The 22,667-nt window shown below is 38.4% G+C and overlaps 1 long non-coding RNA gene across 5 annotated transcripts in view; it reads left to right on the forward strand.

Annotated features, from left to right (window-relative positions):
• Positions 1 to 22,667, forward strand: part of LOC118538888 (uncharacterized) — a 138,278-nt gene that overhangs the window by 85,531 nt on the left and 30,080 nt on the right. For 4 of the 5 annotated variants that reach the window (XR_013441173.1, XR_013441172.1, XR_013441175.1 and 1 more), the window contains one exon: positions 18,467 to 18,537. This is a non-coding gene — a long non-coding RNA (uncharacterized LOC118538888). Of the gene's footprint in view, positions 1 to 11,503; positions 11,627 to 18,466; positions 18,538 to 22,667 lie in introns of all 5 variants that reach the window. The other variant, XR_013441176.1, reaches the window with a different exon arrangement.

Genomic DNA, 22,667 nt, shown 5'->3' on the forward strand with positions numbered 1-22,667 from the left:
GATTTCATCCTTAATACACAGTGCCCCCTGGAAACAGAATAGTCACCCCCTGCCACATCTTAGGAACACAGGATGAGGAGGATCTATCAGGATAACCGACAAAACATTTGAGTAGCTTTTTTTCTTCTGGGAAAGGCTGGATATTGGGGAAGTAAAAGTCTGAGGGTTGAGTGAGCCACATCTTCAATCACACTGTTTAATACATGGATGTTCCCGTGATAAGTGACTTTTTACCTTTTAAAGTGTGTGTCCTACAAAAAAAATCTAGATTTTATCTGTTCCTGTTAACAACTACAAAGCAACTGTATTTAAATACTGAAAGCATACCAACTCTTTCTGAGCTCTTTTAAGAACTTTGGAGATAGTCTATGAAGAAATAGCTATTTCCTGTTTCTGTATATATTAGGTGTTGGGGTGTTGGGGGGCATGGAGAAGGGGGAGCAGTGAGACAGAATTATCACAAAAAAGTTCTTGCCTCGAGAAGTAGCGACCTGAACAGAACAAATTAAGTAGGAATCACACAGTGTGCATAGACTTTCAATGCTGTGTGATGTAGGGGGCAAGCACCATGAAAATATTGTGGAAATAGGGGAACCTGAGCAGGTCCTAAGTGGTGGGGCTGGAGTCACTGGGCAGGAAGACAAAGTGATTCTAGTTGGAAGAAATGCACGCAAAGGCAGAGAGTTTGAGATGTGTGTGAACTCTGGCAGCATCATCCCCTGAAAGGCAGGGAGGTACCTCAGGCTGGCTCTGGGTTCAAGTCTCTGCTCCACCAGATGTCCAACCCTGGAAGACATATAGTCATCACAGGGTGACAGTGAGAAATACCTCCTCAAAAAGCATTAGTTACTGTTGTTGTTCTAGAAATAAATCATTTTTAGGGTAGATAAATAAAATGTGGTATAGAATGATTGTTACTGATGTCAGAATTTTTCGTTTCTAAAGCATAGAGGAAGCACATACAAAACAGGCCTAAATCATCAAACTTGTAAGCTACCTCTCTGCTCCCCTGCCCACCTCTCGCTTAATTCTTTTTCTCCCTTTTGTCTTAAGTCTTAATGTTACTTTTTCTTTATTACCTCCCAATTCACTTGATGGGGATTATCTAAGCATATATCTGCTTTAAGTTATAAGAGTAGAGGTTTTCTATTAAGATACGTAAATCATGTTTTATCTACTTCAGTGTTCTAAATTTTCATAATAAAGCATATGTAATCCGTGTACAAAAGTCACTAAAATGATTTATTAACTCAATGATAAAGTTAAACAAACATATTTGACTTGATTTACTTGCAAGAAATAAGTTGAGACTTACAAACTATTATTCAACTTCATTCATTTATTCAAAATATTTACTAAGTTCTGTACCAGTTATTGAATATTTGAACGCAGAAGTTCAATTAGAAGATGTACTTTTATCTTGAATCCAAAATAACAAGAGAGAAGAATTATGGTTTTAGATAAATGTTTAAGTGGAGGGCTTGAGATAATAACATTATCTTTTAAGATTTTAAGATGGAGAAATTAGTCACTTTTTATTAGAACTCGATCAGACAAATATGTTATATATTTTGCTTCAATTTCTAAAATAAGATCCATGCAGGCTTCAATAGAATATTAGGTCAGTTCTCATTAAATAACAACAGTGTCAAATAATGATAATAATATTGAAATACAAACTTTGACATCTGGAACTAAGTAGCAAAATCATTGGTACTGAGGATAGAAATAGGAGGGTATTAAGCTATAAGCTTCACCTGGCATCATTCATTAGAGTCTGAATAAAATTCTTCATTGGAATTTGCAACACTGCTTGTGGTTCATCTTATTACTTTTACAGAGGACAAACAGCCATGTAATTAGAGTGTATTTGCAGTATTACACGCTTATTTGTAGCCTGAAGATTAGATACCAATTGGATGTTATCATTTAATGGCAAGTATAATTACCACGAAGCTTGTTCTCTGCATCTAAGAGTTTACATTTCAATGCTGCTACAACTATACAATTATTTTTCAGTTAGCATATATCTGTATTATTATTTAATAATTAGATGTCCTACGATCAGATGTCCTACGATCATTTTTAAGTCATTGTTAAAAAAATGAATCAGCTATACATAAAAAGCATACAATAAATATTTTACATTATGGTGCTTTCTATTTTTACACTAATTGCCAATGCAAGTTATCACAACCATATAGTTGGTTTCTTGGGAATAAGCACGAGTTGTGCCTTCAAGGATTTGAAGCTTACTATAATAACTAATACTGCCATATGTTTGTATAACAACACTTATTTCCAAAGTGCCTTCATGAAGATTAAGCTTCACAATATCCTAAGGGGCTAGTGAGGAGGGGGGGATTAGAGCCTCTTTTAACCGGAAGGCAATTTGGGGTACAGAGGAGTTACATTCAGAATCCCGGGAGCAAAGTGGACTTATAAGTCATAAATAGTGTCCTTTCCACCTCCTTATATGTTGTAGAAGTTAAACAGTGACATGATCATAGTTTGAAAATAATCTTCAAAGCCTTTATTCATTGATTTATTCACATCCACCCATACATCCATTCATTCATACTATTCAAGAAGAATGCAGTGGGGCTCACCCAGGGCACAGCTGACTTTGCTGGGAGAAGCTGGGAACTGAAGCCAGGCATCCAGTGGTCAGAGAGAGGCAGAGGTTTCAGAAGAACAGGCACTGAGAGGGACTAGAAAGACATTTCTGGAGTCAACAAAAGGAAGCCAGTGTGGTACTGGATAAGCCACCAATATCTCTGGACCAAGTGGTGGGTTGGTTGATGTGTAATAATCAGCTCCCTAGGGGATCAAAGTCCTAGTTTGTAGCATTTTCTGATTTTCATGGTGGGAATTATCCCCCCAGGGCTGATTCCAAACTATCAACGTGATGTCCCTGATCATGGAATTGGGCAGAGACATGCAGTAGCACATCATTCTACAATTTTCCCTCAGACAGATATGTAAGCAGCCTCAAAAGCATGGATTCTAGTAAAATGTAACATTATTAGTTAGTGATGAATTTTAAGTATTGATTATCTCTCTTTTATATAGCTTCCTTAATTATAAGTTCATACAATTTTGTTTTGAATAATGGCTTTATCCTTGGCTTGCAAAATACCTGAAAATTTAACACAGTTCTCTCCGGCTGGTGCTAATTGATCTAGCATATCACTTCTCTGGACCACACCCTTCACTCTTTCCATAATTTAGGGGGATCCAGATCCTTGGGCCTGTATTAGTTTGCTAGGATTCCCATAACAAATATCAAAAGCAAGGTGGCTTCAATGACAGAAATTCACTGTCTCGCGGTTCTAGAAGCTGGATGTCTGAGGTAAGGTGTCAACACAGTTGGCTCCCTCTGAGCCAACCGAGGCTGAGAATCTGTTCCATGCTTCGCTCCTGGCTTCTGGTGGTTTGCTGGCTGTCTTTGGTGTTCCATAGCTTGTACACGCATCATCTGATTTCTGCCTTCACGTTCACCCAATGTTCTCCCTGTGTGCATGCCTATCTCTTTGTCTAAATTTCCCCTTCATATAAGGACACAGTAGTATTGGATTAGGGCCCACCCGAATGGCTTCATCTTAACCAATTACATCTGCAACATCCTAGTTTCCAAATAAGGTCACATTCTGATACATGAATTTTGGGGGGAACACAAGTCGACTCATAATAGGCCCTGACTTTGAGCAGTTTCCTTTCTTTTTTCTTAGCACTTTACTCTTTCCTTCATGAAATAGATGGCTTGTACATATTGATTCTTTAGGCCTGGAGGCCCTTATCTATTCTTTCATCTAAACTCCTACTCACCCTTCAGGACCCAAATTAAATTGCACTTCCTCTTTAAATTTTTTCTGATCCTTTCCCATCCTCCCAACCCTCAAGCGATGGGGGTGGACTTGTGCTTGTCTGTCCCATGTGGTACATGCTGCTGCAGACTTCTGTGAGGGGCAGGATGGCCTTGTGGTTAAGTGCACAGGCTTCTCTGCGGTCAGAGCCGGGTTTGAATGAGTATTTCACTCATTTGCTGGATGAGCCACATAACCTCTATGGCTTCTGTTTCACTATCTACAAAACTGGGTAATAAAATTAACTTGCTGGGTTGTTTTGAGGATTAAATGATAGAATGAATGAAAGATGGTGGCATAATACTTCCTACAAAGTAAATGCTCAATAAATGCTAGCTGTTATGGCACATTGCTAATGATCCTTGCATTCTTCAAGTTACACGTGCAGTCTCTTTGCCTCGATATATTCTTTGTTCACCACTAGGCACTTACTTTTTAGTAGCCAGGGGCTGTGACATGTTCATCTTTAACTGCTCATAGGCACATGGCTTTTAATAAATGTTGGTTAAATAAAACTATATATTTTTAATGACAACATTTTATTTCTGTTACTGATATAAACGTCTCATCTTCTGACTCATAGTTATCTATCCATTATATTCCAGGCTGACAAGGCTGTATGTCTTTTAAAGCCAACCTGAGAATTGAAATATTCCAGCTATATTTCTATCAATATCAATATAAAGTCCAAAATATGACATGATCTTGTGCCACTTTTTAATTAAAACTTTTTATTTTGAGATAATTGTAAACTCACACAAAGTTGTAAGAAATAGCACAGAGATCCTGTTTGTGTGTGTGTGTGTGTATGTGTGTGTATTCTTTAATCACTTTCCCCATATGGTAATATCTAGCAAAATTAGTGTAATATCACAACCATGATACTGACATTGATATAGTAAGATACAGTTAAGATTTAGTTCTATCTCTACATCTGCAAATAATGATGTGCTATATGTTGGCTAATTAAATTTAAATTAAAATAAGATTTAGTTCCATCACTGTAACAATCCTTCATGTAGCTCTACTAGCCACAACCATTTTTCTGTCACCAAATTATTTTATAGAATGTCTGTACCATTTTATATTCCTGCCGGCCATGTATGAGATCCAGTTCCCCTGCATTCTTGTCAACATTTACTATTGCCAATATTTTTTATTTTAGCCACTTTTATAGATAGGTAGAGCTATTTCATGTGGTTTTAACTTACATTTCCATAATGGGTAATATTGTTGAACATCTTTTCATGTGCTTATTTGCCATCTCTGTACTCTCTTCAGTGAAATATCTCTTCATGTTTTCTGCCAATTTTCAAATTGGATTATTTGTTTTATTGCTGTTGAGTTTCGAGAGTTCTTTATATATTGTAGCTACTAGTCCTTTCTTGGATAGGTGGTTTAGAAATATTTTTCTCAGTCTGTAGTTTGTCTTCTTATCTTCTTAGCAGGGTCTTTGAAGAAAAGTTCTTAATTTTGATGAAGTCTGATTCATCAATTTTCCCTTTTATGGTTTGTGGGTTTTTTTAATCAAGTTTTTTTTTTTTAATCAAGTCTAATAACCTTTTGCCTGGCCCTATATTCTGAAGATTTTCCTCCCATTTTTAATAGAAATTTTACAGATTTATGTTTTATATTTAAATCCATCATCCATTTTGAGTTAATTTTAATATAAGGTGTGAGATTTAGTTTGAGGTTCACTTTTTTTTTTTTCGCCGATAGCTGCTCAATTACTTCATCACCATTTGTTGAAAAGACTATCTTTCCTCCATTGAATCTTTGTCAAAAATCTATTATGCCTATTTTGGGGGGTCTGTTTCTGGGTTTTCTATTGATCTATGTGTCTATCCCTTTGCCAATACCACTGTCTTGATTACTGTAGCCATGTAATGAGTCTTGAAACTAGGTATATGGATTCTTCCTACTTTATTATTTTTCAAATTCCTTTAGCTACCCTGGTTTCTTTGCTTTTCCATGTAAAATTTTAGAATAATCTTGTCTAGATCTAAAAAAAAATCTTCCTGGGATTCTGATAGGAAGTGAATTAAATCTGTATACAATTTGGGGAGAATTAGCATCTTACTCTATTACATCTTCTAAGCCATGAATGTGGTATGCCTCTCCATTTGTTTAGATTTTCTTTGATGTCCTTCATCAGCATGTGGTAATTCTTAGCACACGAGTCCTGTACATGCTTTGTTGGATTTATAACTAAGTACTTCATTATTTGAGTGATTGAAAATGGCATTATATTTTAAATTTTGGCGTCCATGTTATAGTGTATAGAAATATAATTGATTTTTATATGTTTATCTTATATCTTGCAGCCTTGTTGAACTCATTTATTAATTCTGGGAGTTTTTTGTTTTGTTTTGTTATTTAGTAGATTCCTGGATTCCTTGGAGTTTCCTACATAGATAATCACGTAATCTACAAGTAGGGAGAGTTGTATTTCTTCCTTTCTTTTTTTTTAATTTTTTATTGTTATGTTAATCCCCATACATTACATCATTAGTTTTAGATATAGTGTTCCATGATTCATTGTTTGTGGATAACACCCAGTGCTCCATGCAGAACGTGCCCTCCTCAATACCCATCACCAGGCTAACCCATCCTCCCACCCCCCTCCCCTCTAGAACCCTCAGTTTGTTTTTCAGAGTCCATCGTCTCTCATGGTTCTTCTCCCCCTCCGATTTCCCCCCTTCATTCTTCCCCTCCTGCTACGTTCTTCTTCTTCTTTTTTTCTTTCTTAACATATATTGCATTCTTTGTTTCAGAGGTACAGATCTGAGATTCAACAGTCTTGCACAATTCACAGCGCTTACCAGAGCACATACCCTCCCCAGTGTCCATCACCCAGTCACCCCATCCCTCCCACCCCATCCCCCACTCCAGCAACCCTCAGTTTGTTCTTTCTTTTTTTTTTTAATTTTATTTTATTATGTTATGTTAGTCACCATACATTACATCATTAGTTTTTGATGTATTGTTCCATGATTCATTGTTTACATATAACAACGAGGCTCCATTCAATACGTGCCGTCCTTAATACCCATCACTGAGCTAACCTATCCCCTCAACCTCCTCCCCTCTAAAACCCTCTCAGCGTCTTCTCAGCATCTATAGTCTTTCATGGTTCGTCTCCCCCTCCAATTTCCCCCTCTTCGTTTTTCCCTTCCTGTTATTTTCTTCTTCTTCTTCTTCTTTTTTTTTAAACATATAATGTATTATTTGTTTCAGAGGTACAGGTCTGTGATTCATCAGTCTTAACGTAGCTCACAGTGCTCACCATAGCACATACTCTCCCCAGTGTCTATCACTCAGCCACCCCATCCCTTCCAACCCCCACCACTCCAGCAACCCTCAGTTTGTTTCCTGAGATTAAGAATTCCTCATATCAGTGAGATCATATGATACATGTCTTTCCTCTGATTGACTTATTTCACTTAGCATAATACCCTCTAGTTCTATCCACGTCGTAGCAAATGGCAAGATTTCTTTTTTTTTTTTGATACCTGCATAATATTCCATTGTGTGTATATATATATATATATATATATATATATATAACACATTTTCTTTATCCATTCATCCATTGATGGACATCTTGCCTCTTTCCATAGTTTGGCTGTTATGGACATTGCTGCTATAAACATTGGGGTGTTTCGAATCACTACATTTGTATCTTTGGGGTAAAGACCCAGTAGTGCAATTTCTGAGTTGTAGGGTAGCTCTATTTTCAACTTTTTGAGGAACCTCCATACTGTTTTCCAGAGTGGCTGTACAAGCTTGCATTCCCACCAACAGTGTAGGAGGGTCCCCTTTCTCCACATCCTTGCCAACATCTGTCATTTCTTGACTTGTTAATTTTAGCCATCCTGACTGGTGTGAGGTGGTATCTCATTGAGGTTTTGATTTGGATTTCCCTGATGCTGAGTGATATTGAACACTTTTTCATATGTCTGTTGACCATTTGGATGTCTTCTTTGCAGAAATGTCTGTTCATGTCTTCTGCCCATTTCTTGATTGAATTATTTGTTCTTTGGGTGTTGAGTTTGATAAATTCTTTATAGATTTTGGATACTAGCTCTTTATCTGATATGTCATTTGCAAATATCTTCTCCCATTCTGTCGGTTGTCTTTTGGTTTTGTTGACTGTTTCTTTTGCTGTGCAAAAGCTTTTTATCTTAATGAAGTCTCAATAGTTCATTTTTGCCCTTACTTCCCTTGCCTTTGGCGATGTGTCTAGGAAGAAGTTGTTGCGGCTGAGGTCGAAGAGGTTGCTGCCTGTGTTCGCCTCAAGGATTTTGATGGATTCTTGTCTCACATTTAGGCCTTTCATCCATTTTGAGTCTATTTTTGTGTGTGGTGTAAGGAATGGTCCAGTTTCATTCTTCTGCATGTGGCTGTCCAATTTTCCCAACAACATTTGTTGAAGAGACTGTCTTTTTTCCATTGGACATCCTTTCCTGCTTTGTCGAAGATTAGTTGACCATAGAGTTAAGGGTCCATTTCTGGGCTCTCAATTCTGTTCCATTGATCTATGTGTCTGTTTTTGTGCCAGTACCATACTGTCTTGATGATGACAGCTTTGTAATAGAGCTTGAAGTCCAGAATTATGATGCCACCAGCTTTGCTTTTCTTTTTCAACATTCCTCTGGCTATTCAGGGTCTTCTCTGGTTCCATACAAATTTTAGGATTATTTGCTCCATTTCTTTGAAAAACGTGGATGGTATTTTGATAGGGATTGCTTTAAATGTGTTGACTGGTCTAGGTAGCATTGACATTTTCACAATATTTGTTCTTCCATCTTTGCAGCCAGCTTCCCCGCTCTGATACATGAGAGCTCTGCCACACTCAGGCACCCCCGGTCTTTCTGTAACCCCGAGCGTCCTGAGACCACACTGTCCCAGTGAGGGTTCCACCCCCACTTAGCCACTGGAGTGATGTCCCTCAGTGGAACAGACTTCTAAAAGTTCCAATTTTGCATTCTGCTGCTCTATCACTTGCCAGTAGCTGGCTGACGGAGGCTCCCTCCCCCCGAGGTCTATCTTCCCAAATATCACCTTGGATTCACTTCTCCACATATCCTACTTTCCAGAAAGTGGTCGCTTTTCTGTTCAGAGAGTTGCTGCTATTCTTTTCTTCACTCTTCTGTTGAGTTCATAGGTGTTCAGAATGGTTTGATACCTATCTAGCTGAATTCCTGGGACTAGACCAAATTTAGGTCTCCTACTCCTCTGCCATCTTGCTCCTCCTCCATATTTCTTCCTTTTTTGGAAGTGTATGCCTTTTATAAAATTGGGGGAAGGTTTATTGTACTGGCTAAAATTTTTTGATAGAATTTCCAGACTCATCACATGGTTTTCACTAATACCATGAGCAGAGTTTCATTATGACCTGGTGAAGGTGCATGTCTAGGTTCCTTACTGGGCCTTTACTAGTGAGGATGGGAGTAGAGTCACAATTTTCTCTCTGATGTTGGGCTGGAGCAGAGCACTTATTGTCTAAATGCTTTCTGTCTTGCTAAGCTGCCCCTTTCCTGGGCCTTTGCATAGAAAGATCAAGTATTTTTTTTGGTGGTTTCTTTCTGTCTGCACTTGTTGATATTTCCAGATTGCTGGGTTCTTCACACTCAGACATATGAGGCAAAATGAAAACCCAGTGAGCCCCTGACATGGTCCTGAGACTGCTAGCAGTTCTGTCTTCTTATGTTTGTTTTATATAAATCTTCCAGGGTTTTTAACTGTACTTAGTGGGAGGAACAGAGAAAAGTATGTCTACTCCCTCTTCCTGGAAGCAGTAGTCCAACCTCATAGCTTCAAAGAGAATGTGCTATGGATACATTTTCAAAGGTTTAAAAAATGTTTCCTCAATTTTTGTAAGTAATCCTTAATCCTTTTGATAAGTATGATAGTTTCAGAATTTTTTATTTTGATTAAAAAAGAAAAAAGGCAACTACTAAGATTACCAATGACAAAATGGTAAGAAGGACTTCTAAAGTTTTAAGTTTCTCTAGTATAAAATGTGATCTAATTAAGTGGGTAAAAGGTTAGATAATAGCAGGCAGTGTTTTGTCACCTAGAAAGACATTCATAAAGTACTTATAAAATCCATTGTTTTGGTGGAAGTATATGAAAACCATTGTGGGAATGATAATGGGGCTTTCATCTTTACTTTTCAAATAGAGCTTCTTTAGATATATGGAAGCAAAATATTTTGGTGTGAGACAACTGGGTTTGAATTCTGAGTTCTGCCAATTAGCTTTGTAACCTCAGGAAAGTTTTAAATCTCATCTGTAAATCAGGTTAGGGTGGTTGTGAGAGTTAATTGAGATAATATACATACAAGTCCTAACAATTTCCAGCACATAACAGCTACTCTAAAAATAGTAGAGGGGTGCCTGGGTGGCTCAGCCGTTAAGCGTCTGCCTTCGGCTCAGGTCATGATCCCAGGGTCCTGGGATCAAGCCCTACATCGGGCTCCCTGCTCGGCGGGAAGCCTGCTTCTCCCTCTCCCACTCCCCCTGCTTCTGTTCCTGCTCTCACTATCTCTCTCTTTATCAAATAAATAAATAAAATATTTAAAAAAGATAAAAATAGTAGATCCCTGTCTTTAGCAGGATTAGGGTTATTAAAAAGAAGTCAATGAGGGGCGCCTGGGTGGCTCAGTCGGTTAAGCGTCTGCCTTCGGCTCAGGTCATGATCCCAGGGTCCTGGGATCGAGTCCCACATCGGGCTCCCTGCTCTGCGGGGAACCTGCTTCTCCCTCTCCCACTCCCCCTGCTTGTGTTCCCTCTCTTGCTGTATCTCTCTCTGTCAAATAAATAAATAAAATCTTTAAAAAAAAAAAAAAAAAAAAAAAAAAAAAGAAGTCAATGAGTCCAAAATGGAGTCATTTGTACTAAACCCCGTATCACCATACCAAGACTAAGTTAGAGTTCGGCTGTCCCAGAAATGGAATCTAAACCAGTCAATCAGAAATTGCCTGATCAGCAGTACTTAGGTAATCTGCCTGATAAACCCCTGCCATCCCCTGAAGGAAAGTAACCTTGGCAATAATCAACCCGCTTTTTTGCATAGTATACCTTCCTTGTTCCCATTTCCTTCTATCAATAAAATTCTTTCATTTTGTATAGCTTTTTGTAGGTCCTCTCTATTTGCTAGATTAGAAGCTGCCCAATTCAAATTGATTTTTGCTCAAAAAAAATCTTAAAAATTTTAATATGCCTCTGTTTATCTTTTAATGGGACTCATATTAATTCAGATGAATTACATCTCATAGTCCTAGGTAACTGTCTTTGTAATCTGTCATTTCAGAATAAAATGTGCATTGATGAAATACCAAAGAAAAATTGCCTTTAAAAATTTGGAAACAGAGTGTAGCCTATACAGAAAAACAACAAGTCTGAGACTCACTATTTAAAAATAATTTTGTTGAATATCTACTCAGAGAAAATGAAAAGGAAGGCAAAGTTCTCCTGTTAGGTATCTATTAAATAGGCCACACAGCAAACTTTAGAACAAACAACAGTAATTCTATTCCAACTTCCTTTTAAAACAATGATAAAAATTCTTTACATTTGTATACTGCTTTACAGTTGACAAAGAGCTTTCATATACATTATCTCTTTTCAAAGAGACTCCAAGGCGCCTTTCCTGCCCTGATTGATGTTTATGAATGTACCACTTTCCCCTGGGCTGCAGTCATCAATAGTCAATGAGAAGAAAGGCTGGCTTTTTTGGAAATGCTTTGCTGCCAGGTAACTGCATTAACTCTGCTATTGTTGAATAGAGCCACGTATTAACCGTGCCACAGGATATCATCCATATCAACTAATGAATATTTGAATCCTTGTTCCTTGTGGAGCAGTGTTTGAGACCCATTCCTCTCTGCTTACCCAGTGCCCTCCCTCAGGATCCATATTCTCAATGAAGTTCTGTCTGACGGCTCTAAGCCATTTCAGAAAAACCTACACTGAAGATACTTAAGTCCTAAAGAAAAGATGTAGAAAGTACATAAACAAGGAACTGCTATATGAGATAAGGATTATACTGTTCTGAAGACAGAAAGGGATGCGATTTTTTGAGGTCATGGGAGGCATGTTTTGCCTCCACATAAAGAACTTTCCAGAATAGGAGTTACAGTGTGCTAATGAGGGCTCTGTGGAAGTATTTAACACAAGTCTGGGATGGGACAGAAATCTTTGAGAAGGGCTTTCCTGTACTGTTTGGGGATCTGGGGCAGAGGATTTCAAAGGTCTCTTCTGATTCTAGATTCTCTGCTTCTGAAATTCCTGCTTGTTCTCTGATGGTTTCATTCTGTAAGGAACTACCCTGTATGAAATTCTCGTATTTCTCTCGGGGCCAGTCAGTCTTCACAGCCTGTTGACTGAGAACTGAGGGAAAACAAAGAAAACAAAAAAACCACATACGCATTCTAGGAACATTAGTAGGAGCAGAGGTACAATTAAAATTGGTGAATCGACATCTCTGAACTAGTGACATTCTCAGTCGTGCTTTGTTTTAGGTTATACGGTATTTCTTCGATCTTATTCACCATTTATCTCCATAAATAATTATGCTCTCTACATTTTTTCCCCACCAATATTCTTAAAGTTTCAGCCTGAGTCCCAAGTTTTGACAGGATGGTTTTGACCAGGTGCTTCATTACCACCAATTTGGTCAGCCGATTCCCCATATGAGGGGAGGGGGTTCTCTCTGCGACTGAGTCACAGGCACATCTTAAGGTCTGTTACTTACAATTGCCCAATTGCAGGAATTCTTTTCAGGATTGGTCATATCTATTTTCTGTGGCAGGTGGCAGCTACCCAACTGCAAATAGCTAAAGGCTAAAAAGAAACCATCAGGTTGCTCCTGGGAAGTGCTTGTGGTAGAGCCGGCCTCCATCATGACCAGATACTTATTATATCTAGGCTACAACCTAATTATTCTGAAACAAAGTAGGTAGTGGTATGAGGGATACAGGGAATATTTTTAACATTTGAAAATGAAACAACATAAACACGTTTCTTTTTTGAGGGATAGCTATCATAATATACCTGTATATTTATCTTCTGTACTATTCAGCTCACTTCAATAAACGTTTATCCCAGTTTATCTCCCTTGGAATTGATTGTTCAGCATCTGCTTTTCCTGCTGGACTGAAAGCTCCTTGAAGTCAAGTCAGGTTTTGTCATCGACCAGCATACTCATGACAGTAATATAAGGCCTACTGCTCTGTGTGTGTGTGTGTGTGTGCGCTTGTGTGTGTATGTACACACACACTTGTTGAATGAAAGAAAGAAAGAAAGAAAGAAAGAAAGAAAGAAAGAAAGAAAGAAAGAAAGAAAGAAAGAAAGAAAGAATAAGTGAAAAAGTGAAACCAAGCATGGCATGGTTTAAAGAATATGGGTTCTAGAATCAGAGAGCCTGTCACTCAAATCTGAACCCTACCATCTTTTAGTCTATAAGTTACTTAACTTTTAAGTCTAAGTTTCTCAATTGTAAACATTGGATAATATTATTTATCTGTCAACATTGTTGTGAGAATTTGAGGCATTTAAAGTATCTGGTACTGGTAAAGGCGCAATAAATGTTAGTTGCTCTTAGTGTTATAAAAAATGTCCTGGGCTAATTGTTAAGGATACAAAATGAAACTATTGAGGAGGATAGAAAAATCAGGAGCAGATCATTTTATTCCAAATGGTAAAGTGAAGTTTAGAGGTGAGTATGGTGTACTACTAGAGCACAGGGCAGGGCCATGTGGTGAGCCGAGCTACCATATTGCACAACTTCAGAAATTGCATGCACGTGATAGTCTGTATGAGCAGAGGCACTGCATAGCTGGGCCATTCCCATAAGCTTATGGGTTGAACCATATGAAATTGCTGATATTCAACCACTGTGACATGCAGAAATAAAAATGGGAACGTGCCCTCTGGAACTGAGTCCCATGGAGACCCTGCATGGGGAAGAGAAAAGAACCAGAGATTTCCTAGAAGCAATCTTATCCCAGGTGAGTGATAGAAGAGGAGGAGGAGTCATCAGAGTGAAGAAGGAGGGAAGACATAGTAAGAGGGGCTGGCAGATGTTAGGCAGCTGAGGCTTGACAAAGCATTCTGAGGGGCAGGAAATTCAGTGTTTCTAAGGGTGGGCACTAAGGCAAGTTGAGAAGGACATAAAGTTGGAGAGGCAGGCAATGTTGGGTTATTTAAATGTTACAGATACTATAGTCTTTTTTTTTTTTTTAAATGTTTTTATTTATTTTTTATTTATTTTTTTTTTTTTTAAGATTTTATTTATTTATTTGAGAGAGAGAGAGAGAGAGAGCACATGAGAGGGGGAGGGCCAGAGGGAGAAGCAGACTCCCCGCTGAGCAGGGAGCCCGATGCGGGACTCGATCCTGGGACTCCAGGATCATGACCTGAGCTGAAGGCAGTCGCTTAACCAACTGAGCCACCCAGGCGCCCCACAGATACTATAGTCTTGAAGCAAAATTACAAAGTGGCTATGAGGGAAGACCCTAACTCTTTGTTAACTAAAGTAGCTATCCCCCCCACCATGGCCTTCTCCCATCCTTGAGTCTAAATCAGGTCTGCCCTGCAGGCCCTTCATGGCACCTGATTCTTTTCTTTTATCACTGGCCACATTTTGAAATTATAGCGTATATTTAATTGTGTATTTATTTGTCCACTTACTAAATTATAAACTACAGGAGAGCATGGACCTTGTCTTATTTGTTTAAAATTACCTACCCAGGGCCTAGCACAGTGGCTGGAACTAAGTAGGTAGGGGTCCAATAAATTGGTTGAAGCAATGAGTGGATAACAAATATGAATTTTCCTAAGTCTGCTCTCTCTGTACCAGTTTCTCCCTGCTAGAAATATTTTAGGAAAGTCCATTTGAAGGAGCCTACAGGAGAGCCGTCTCTAGCACTTGTCCCAATTACCTAATTCACACAAAAGGGGGCCCTTTTAGTTCAAGTACCAGATGTGTGAGGAGCTGGCCTCCTTTCCTCCTGACTCCTGGGTGCTCTGACCCAAGCTTATGCGATGCCAGGTGACAAGTCAGTGTTGGCTGCATGCCAAAACACAGAGATGCGCAGAGAAGTGTTGCATATTTTTCTTAACACACTAACTCAAGACCTCTTAGCCGGAGATGAAGAGGTTCGAGTGTTGGGGGTAATAAATGAAGAAAGTATCTTTTTAAAATTTTACTGAACCCAAGGCCGTTTGTCATAGAGCACCATCTGAGAAACTTGTTAGTTATAAGAATGCAGCGTGCAATTCAATTTGGCAGGCATTTGGACATTGTAAGGGCTTGAATTAGATCTTGGACTGCATCCTTAGCTACCAAAGGGAATGATGATGTCCATGCTGTTTGGCTCCGGCCTATCAATATCAAGTACCTCCTTGCTACACCACAGTGACTAATTTTTCACTTTAAAACTGTAAGACAAATCCAGAACATTTCCCTCTTATATCCAGTTTTGAAAATTATGTTCCATTTACTTCAGGGGAAAAAGGAAATAGACTTGATAGAAATACAAAATATGACTATCCCTGCTCCTAAATGCCCACTTCACTGTGAACAGAACCCTGATCTCCTAATTTCTTTTTCAGCATACATAAACTGTCAACTCCCATAACATATCAAGGGCATTTTCCTACCTCTAAATGCAGAAATCCACTTGCAGTGAAAACATTTAATATTTGATATTAAATATGTGATGAAGTAAAAGATAAGCCACTTATTTGTGGAGAGATAATATGCATTCAGATAAAGAGCCTTCTGGAAGCCTGGCATTGGTGATTCCTCAGAGTACATTAGGTCTAATCCTTGAACATTCACAATGTCTCCTTTTCTCCCCGAAAGACAAAATCCACTCATTGTCTTGGGTATTTGAAACAAAACACTAATGCTAATCTTAAAATAAGCAAAATTTCCATATTGAGCAAAGGGACAAGAACCTTATATTTGAAATCTTTGATAGTCCTTAAATATCTGCTTATAAGAGTTACCCCGTAAATGCTTAAGGGGGCTTCTTCTTTAGAGTTTCAGCGAAATTAGCTTTGGCTCTCATAGAGTTGGGTTAAATTGAAGCTGTATAAAGATGATAGTGAAAAAACCAAGTACATTTCAGAATGAAAATTCCTGAGATGATTTAAAACAATGCTAATTTGTGCCTATAGAGTTTAGTGGGAAGTAGCATCATTATCAATGATTAGCCAAACCCAAAATCTGGGTGGAAGATCCTGCCCACACAAACCCTAACGGGCCAGAGACTATTGTGAGATTTAGGTACGGGGGTGGAAAAGGAGTTGCCTTCTCAGGCAGTCATGAACAGAAAATGTACTTTAGTTACCTGCAAGAATTACTGTGGCTCCTTCCATAGGAAGCTGAACAACTGATAGAGATTTGGGGACGCCCCCCAAAACATCCACTAAGCGAACCTATAAGAATCAGGCATTTTTCTCTAGGAATTCCCATATTACATCCTCATCCAGAGCTGGAATGATCCTGTCACTGCCCTGAAACCTGCATGAGAAAAGAGTAAAATACCCAGGACCAAGGCTTCTTTGCAGAAGAATAAGAACAGCGATGCATCTCCTTAGGAAGTTAACCAGTTAGCCCACACTTGACTTGGGTCGCAGTTAATTGCAAGGTATGTTTCAACACTATACGTGGATGTTTTTCCTTTATTCTTTTATCCTGAGAAGCTGCTGGTTTAAGAACTAACTCTATCTGTTGAGAAGGGGAGAAACCAAAACTTAAAGACTTTGGCTTCCTACAGAAGGATGTTCAGGATTCTGCAATTTCTGCTTTGTGAGAGGTGAAAAAAGTGGCTGGGAGATTTTCACTCTCCTGCTCTCTGAACTCATCTCGGCGGTTCTACAGAGGTAGGACCCTGCCTTCCTCCGCAATAGTTATAACCCTTGGAGAGAAAAGAAAGAAGCCGGTGCTGCTATGAATGCAGGCAGGATTGTGAAGGGTACTTGGGGAGGGCAGATCAATTAACTCCCTTCCTCAACTGTAGAGAACCTGGTTTCTCTTGATCTCACAGTAGACCTTAGCCAATGGCCAGGATTCTTTACAGTGAGCGAAACAGAGAGTGCCACTACAATACCAAAGAGCAGACCTGCCCTGGTCCGGCGTTCATAGCGAGAGAACTTTCATAATGAGGCCTGCGGATAAAGGACTGAGATCCTTTACAGCGGAGGGAAGTGCAAATAGGGTGCGTCTGAGCTGATCTCTTGGAGCCACTTCACCTCTGAACAGGTTCGGAGCTTTCAAGCCCCTTGATGTTTTAAAAAGGCACTGATTTCAGCATGAGATGTTTGCTGCACTGTGCTCAGCTGGAATGAAACGAAGGGGAGGAAAAGTAGCTTCTTTCTTGCATTCAGAAAGCAGAGGCCAATTGAATGGATTCTACTCAAACTGATTGCGTTTGTAGTTTTTGAAAAAAAAAAAGCTAAGAAGTTTAAATCCTATTCACTAAGTTCACAAAAACAAAACCCGATCACAGGAGGACTCTAAGAAGTGCACACATCCTTACAAGAGATGGACAATTTAAAACAAGCTTCATTAAATAAGTCCCTTTCAAACTAGCTTCTTAGTATAATTCAGTAGCTCATACCCCTCTGCCTCATTTTAAGGGTTTTCTTTACTGTAGGCTAGTTTAAATCAAATGTTCTGCACAATTTTATAAGTTTACAAGGCTTTATTGATTCACTGAGTTAAAAACCAAAGTCTTCTATCTTCTCTTTCAAGAATGGATTATATTTCTGTACCATCCTTCCGCTTGTCAATTACTATGTGCTGTATAACACGGAAGCTGGTAAAAACGTTGAAAAGTGAGATCTGGTTATTTTTTTATTTGTTTGCTCATCCTGCTCATCTGACATCTCCACTTGGTCAAAATGCACAGAACACCACAGGGGCTCTTACTTGCCTCTCTCTCACTTAATTATCCTCTGCTTATGTAAAACGTTACACATTTATCCATTCACTTAATTCATGCAATGCTTTAAAGCTTATTCAGCTAGCTGAGTCTCCTTACATTTGTCTGCTTTAGCATTCTTGGCCTTGGTCTGAAGGCCTCCAGAGGTCAGGAAATTGGATATTACCTCACTTTGTACAGGACCTGGGAGAGCACCATCTAGGCCCTTTGCTTAACAAATGCTTTCAGACAATGATGACAGTGATGAGTGGATGCCATTTCACTGGTATGAAGAAACTTGCAAAGAGGGGGTCAAATGTGTATTATATGGCATGTTGGAATTTACATTTAAGGGGAGACACTGGCTAGTTCAGGCTACTGAGGTACTATTCAGTGTCTGAGGACAGGACTGCATTTATTTAAGTGATCTGAAAGTGTCATTAGACTGCTTAGTTAATTTACAGAGAAGAGTTCAAGTTTTATTTTATTTTTTCATCTATATAAAATAAACTGGACATAGAATGGCCCTTTATAACATTTGTCAATATATTAGAGGTTTATATTTTATAAATTACATTTAAACAAGTGTTTGTGGTCAATAGTTCATGATTGTATGAGTGTGCAGCGGTGGTGGGTTCTCATTTTTGTATCTGTTTCACAGATTTCTTGGAAAATTGCTTCTAGGAAAGTGAATGAAGCTGGAAACATCCCATGCTGGAATCACCCAGCAAGGTAAGATTAGAGGCGAGATCAGAACTCACATTCCATGGACACTAAGCCAGGAGTTAAATTATTGAGTAGCAGCCATGATACTTGGTTGCTTTAATTTTGTATCCCTATCATCTTTATATTCCATTTAGATAAAGCTAATATCTAAGCATTTTCTTAGCCCAGGCAGTGGGTCAGCCTGAAGGTAGGTAATAACATGGCTCTCCACAAAGTGATGTATCTGCCGTGGGAGTGGAAATGTCCCCTATAAGGTGCTTCAGGAAATGAGTGTAGTCATAACAAGTGGCTGGTGAAAATCAGATCTGTTGCCATACTTATACTACCTAAAGATGAGTAATATAGGAATATAAGAGGTACATACCAGTCCCTACCTGAGTCAACTTGACTTTCTTTTTCAAAATATATGGAAATTGATTACTAATATAAGCTGTTGCAGGTTCCCTTCTTCTTCTCCTTTTCTTCTTACTTCTCCTCCTTCTTTATATTATTATAATTAAAATGATCTGATCTCAAACCTACATTTGGAAGAAACCTTAGATGCCTGCATCTCTAGATCAACCTTACCAAAATACTTCTGCCTATAGCTCTTGTTTGTCCCCAACAGGTGGAATTTAACTATTTTCCCCTCAAGGAAAATGGTGGCATTGGTTTCACGGGTGTCTATTTTTCCAGTCCTTTCTTTTTTCTAGTGATTATTCCAACTCTCCAACACTTGAATTGCCCTAGTAAATTTGTACTTTTTGTACTTGTCACTTAACAAGAGTAGAATCTCTGATACTAAATATTGTACCTCCACTAGGCTCTTTTTTTTTTCCTAAGATTTATTTATTTATTTATTTGACAGAAGAGAGAGATAGCGAGAGCAGGAACATAAGCAGGGGGAGTAGGAGAAGCAGGCTTCCCACCCAGCAGGGAGCCCGATGCAGGGCTCGATCCCAGGGGATCATGACCTGAGCCGAAGGCAGACGCTTAATGACTGAGCCACCCAGGCGCCCCAAACCTCCACTAGGTTCTTAAAGGTGTCATTTTTTTTCCCTCTGGTGACAGAAAAATGATTTCTTTCACTTCTTTAGACATTAATAAGTAGCACTGAATTGTGTCTTAGGGGAGAAGGTGGGAGAAGGCAGTGGAAATGAAACTACATGTTTGACCTTGAAGGTAAGTTAGAGTAACTTTTTAGGCAAAGCGAGTGTGCATTGGTTGATGGCGGATAGATAAACTGGGACCCTCTAAAATTTCCATCTAGCCTGGTGACTCCTTGCTCCTCTGGGGAGGAGGAATCTTAGGTTTCTTCCACTGAGCTATTGAAGAGTATGAATTTGGCAGTCTTATCTTTCTGTGAACCACGGGTTTCTTTCAGCTTGCCCAGGAAGTTAGGTTAAGTAGCCACTCTATGTCATGGGATCCCTTGATGAGGGAGGTAGCAGTGGTCTTAGCAGACAAAAGGAGGTAGCAGTGGTCTTAGTAAGAAGACGGTAGGGAAATTCCTATGTCAAATTGTCTTGTAAATCAACCAGATCAGATATATCTGATCGAATAATGATGAATGTACAACAAGTTCTGAGCATAATGGTCAAACTAGATGTAGGAAAATTCCTTTAACCTCAATGGTATTTGCCCAAGAAGTCTGAAAGAATTGAAAAGGACTTTAGTCTGGAGAAATGATAGCTGACACTTGATTGGAGATGATAAAATCCTATAGGAAAGATTCCCACTATTATAGTACAATAAAAGAAAAAGAAAAAATTTCTTCCAATATTCTCTGCACCTAGTGAGTGACTATGTACTTTGAGGCATTAAATTTATCTTCATGTGCTCTTTGAGATTTTGGCGTAGGGCTGACTCAAGTTATCTGATTTATCTCACTGGATGGCTTCCCACATAAAATAAGCTTCACAGCGAGGCTCTTTTTCATCTATCTTTTAAAAATTATTATTATTTTTATATTTTTAGCAACAGAACATGTGCACCAGTTAAAAAAATCAAATATATTTCTGGGTTTAGATGACAGATTTAAACTTTTTCACAGAATTTTTTCCCTGATACCTAAGAAAAAGCACAACTACATCATAAAAATCTCTTGCCTGAATTATTGCAATGGCTTTCTAATTGGTCTCCTTGCTTTTATCCTTTTCCACCTATATCCTGCTCTCAACAAAATAGCCAAAGTAATGCTTTTAAAATGTTAGATTCTGCCATTCCTTGGTTAAAATCATGAAACTCAGAGTAAAAGCCTTTCAATGGCCAAAAAACCATGAAAATCTAGCCCTACCATTACCTCCCTGATCTTAGCACAAATTACATTTTGCTTCCCTCTTTCTACTCCAGCCACACTGGCTTCCTTACACTTTACTGTTGCTCACATGCACCTGGTGAGCTCTTACCTTTGCCTTGGTGGTTCCCTCTGGCTCGAAGACTCTTCCCCTGAAGATCTGCAAACTCATTCCTTCAATTGATCGCTCCAAGATCACCTCATGAGGCCTTCCATGACTGCATTATTTAAAACTAAAATTTGACCTTTCTAGGCTCCCACCCCCTGCCCCCAATTTTCCTTAGACGACTCTAGTTCTCCCTTTTCCCCATAGCACTTGTCACCTCTATGATACTATGTTATTGTGTAGTTTGCCTCTTTATTATGTTTCCTGTTTACTTCTTCTCCCCCACCTAGTCCTACCCTCAACAAGCTCCACAGGGTTTTTTGGTTTGGTTTGTACAGATACATCCAAGAGGCTACTGTCTGCCACATAGATTTTTTTTTTTAAGATTTTATTTATTCACTTGAGAGAGAGGGAGAGAGAGAGCAAGCAAGCATGAGAAGGGGGAGAGGGACAGGGAGAAGAAGACTCCCCACTGAGCAGGGAGCCTAATGTGGGGCTCGATCCCAGGACCCAGAGATCATGCCTGAGCTGAAGGCAGATGCTTAACCATCTGAGCCACCCAGGCACCCCTGGCACATAGATTTTTAATAAATATTACTGAATGAATGAATATAATACATTTCTCTTTCATAAAAAAATGAATATTTGGATTGCATATTTCAAGAATTTTGATATGGGATACTCAACATGGATACATATCCAAGTTAAGGTATTGAACTCAAGGATTAAAAAAATTATTTTTTAGATATACAGGTAGATAAAGCAAATTACTATGGCTTACAAAGGAGCCAGATCTCAGACTTATTCATAAAAACATTTAATGACAGATGATGATGGAGTTATTTCTACAAAGTTTTAAGGAATGAAAGAAAACTAAGATATCAACAGAAAAAAGGACAAGAGACAGACATTCTTAAACATGAAAGAACTTAAGGAATATGGCACTCTTGAATCCTTCATGAAAAAATGCTTGAAAATGAATTCTAACTAATTAAGAGATAAATCAAAATAAAGAACATGGGAATTGAGAAGCTGTGATAAAAAGGACTGATAGTGTTTCAATCTATTTAAATATAGAATTAAAGACTAAACAACTGAGAGAATTATTGCTATAGAACAAAATGCGAATGTTATTAATCAGAACAATGTAAAATTAGTAGTATAAAGATAATTGGAAAGTGTGGTGAAGGGAGATATTCTCATGTTTCTAAGCAAGAATCTACTGATATTGTCTAATATTGACATAATATAATAAAGACATTAATGACTCCAACTCTTATTGTTTTTCAGATCCACCCACCGGCCCTTTCAAGCTTAGAGGGTTCTAAATCTTATGGCAAGAAACCATTTATTTGAAAATCGACAATTCCTTTAGTTTTGCTTCAGTTTCTCTTTTTATTATTAAATTACAATTAAATTTAATACTTTGTTATTAAAAATAGTATCTATATATGATGCATTTTAACAAAAAGCAATGTTATCTATCTATCTATCTATCTATCTATCTATCTATCTATCATCTATCTATCTATCTATCATCTATCACCTAGTTATCATCTTCATCATTTATCTTTTATAGCCATACAACAAGATTTAGAATTGTGTTGACCTAATATTAATGGCAGTAATTTTTAGATAGTTGGAATCAGGAAGTAGCTTTTTATTTACTTCTTGGTACATTTCTGCATTGTTTAATCACTTTTTAATGAGCATCACCAATTAAATTCACTACCGCACTTTCACTCCCCACCCTCC

This window comes from Halichoerus grypus, chromosome 9 (assembly GCF_964656455.1).
Source record: "Halichoerus grypus chromosome 9, mHalGry1.hap1.1, whole genome shotgun sequence".
In the NCBI taxonomy this organism is placed as follows: domain Eukaryota; kingdom Metazoa; phylum Chordata; class Mammalia; order Carnivora; family Phocidae; genus Halichoerus; species Halichoerus grypus.